Raw genomic sequence first — 2535 nt, 5'->3', positions numbered from 1 at the left:
TACTTGAATTTCAAGTATATTTTTAATACATTTAATACTACGTCTTTTTCACCTGGGTAGGATTTACACAAGCTTCAGTCTGTATCCAGAACACCTGAGAAGAGATGATGCCAACCCCTCAGAGGACCTCAGATGATGCCAACCCTGAAACAACATACAGAACTACCACATTTTGCTATAAGTTTGATTGCATCATATAATAATTGCTGTTAATAGTGTTCATCGTCTGTTTGATTACGTCTTTAATTGATTTTTCCGTACATTTCTGCCATATGTACATTAACTCAGTCACCACTGATAAGCTACTACTAAATATTGTAGAAACTTAACTTTCCGTAAAGTTGCTTTGCAACGATTTGTATCGTGAAAAGCGCTGTACAAATAAACTTGAATTGAATTGAATAGCAATATATGCAATTGTTTAGACCTGAACAACCATCAATCATTAAATTAACCCTTGCATTGAGTTTCTCAATGAGGCTGTTAAGCTTTATAATAAATGCACCAATTCAGCTAGAATCTAGAGGTACTTGCATTGCTGTTTAGAGGTTCCCTTTGTGGTGGTTGTTGCAGAAAGGGGTTTCCCAATGTTGTTGATTGGCTGGAGGCGTTGGCTGAAGGATGGTGCAGAGTCAGTGGGCTGGTTAAAGTTTTGGGGTAAGCACAGTCGGAGTTGGACACAGCTTTGCGGCAAAACTTAACTCAGAACACGAAACTAAATGGAAAAGAAAATAAATTAAAGTAGAAGACAGAAAGAAAAGTGACGAGACTAGATGGCGTACATCCTCATGGTTTTTAGAGGGGCAGCTGGCGTGCAAGCCAGAGCACGCTGAAAAGCGCTTGATGGCAAAAGCCATGACAAAAAGCCCAAAAGGCAAAAAGCATGGCTAAAAGCCAAAGAAATGGCAAAAAGTGTAATTTGTTGTTGTCCTTAGTTTTTAAACTGGGCTGTTGGACACATCCCAAATGGTGTCTTGACCAATTAGACATTGTCTTAGCTCGGCATGTTATCATGTTTCTCCTACCAACTCCTACATAAATCAACATGTTATCTTATCAGTCACATGGTACGAATTTTCCCGCTCTTGCAGAGTATAATTTGGACATGATTTCTATAACGAGAATATAATACAGTTTAACAAAGAATTAATTGATAGATACGTTTAAAGCATGAATATTCACACACACACATACTAAACACGACTATAAACCTATAAACTATTCAAGTTATTCAAAATGACATACACAATGAGTGATTAGGACATGATAGTCAAATGTGTGGGTTACATACATGATATGGAGTTATGTATAGAAGTGATGGTTGCTCATAAGTCCTTTTAGAATCATTTTGGTGCATATATACATGTAAAGGCAGTCTCTGTGCCATTCTGTGAACGTGAGGACGTGTTCAAAAGGGTCTAGAAGGAATCTCAGACTGGTTCTTGTCTTCTAGGTGGGGGAAGTCAATCTGAAGAAGTCTTTAGCTCATGATTTCTATCATGGATTTACATGTGATGGTCATCAATCTCTTTGACCATCAATATTGGTTACTTGCCCCAAATTTAACAATCTCCTTCCTGAGTTAGAATTATCAATAAGTGTACTTTTGTGTTAATGTTGCAAGCTGTTTAAAGCTGCTAGTTGGTTGGTTAGGCTTACTTCAGGCTGGCTGGCGCTAGGATCTGATTTACAATCATTCATGTTGTCTTGGGCCTCTTTGTGGAATTCGGCTCCTCGTGTTTCAACTATGTTCTGATCGAATCTTAAATTGTCTGTTTCACTCTGAAACGCTACAATGTGAAGCATAGTCAGATTAAGTAGTATCTACTGCTAAAGGGCATATTTGGCAGAATCACTGATACTACCTCAAACATTTAAGGTATCTCACACTTGAAATAATTAACACTGGATCATTCTAAACCCCAGGTAAATGGGATGCTGGGTAATCTTATTTTAAAGTTTCACACTGTTCATACTTTACCCAGAGTTAACAATTAATCCTGGTCATTCATAATCTGACATGTCACACTGTACATTCCTAAACCCTGGGTTACTGTTATTATTTGCATATTTGATAGTGTCAACAGTGATGACTAGATAAACACAAAACCATATTTGTTTTTTTTGACCATTGAAAATGGATAGGACACAACAATTTGGACATGGAGCTGCACCGAGATCTCGATATCTCTAGGATTAAGCCAGGGTTAGGGTTTAAAGCCATACAAGGCCTTAAAAATGAAGATTCCAAAAGAAACGTTTCTCAGGAACCAGAATCTAAAATCATATTAAGATAACTTTAATACTTCTTGGGTTACAGGCACGCAAATTTTGGAAAAATAATATTTATGACACTCAAACTGGTATTTCCTATACAATTTTGACAGAAGGAAATAAGATACATCTCTAGTTTCAACATTATTTGTCTCCAGACATTACTCTTTAAAATAAAAAAATATATTTTTGCAAAGTGACCTACAATTGGTTTTTGACCTCTGAAAATGTGTACAATTTAACGATTTATTCCTGGAGACA

This window comes from Sinocyclocheilus rhinocerous, unplaced genomic scaffold (genome assembly GCF_001515625.1).
Source record: "Sinocyclocheilus rhinocerous isolate Xijiao unplaced genomic scaffold, SAMN03320098_v1.1 scaffold1884, whole genome shotgun sequence".
NCBI classification, from domain to species: Eukaryota; Metazoa; Chordata; class Actinopteri; order Cypriniformes; family Cyprinidae; genus Sinocyclocheilus; species Sinocyclocheilus rhinocerous.
This window is presented reverse-complemented; position numbering follows the sequence as displayed.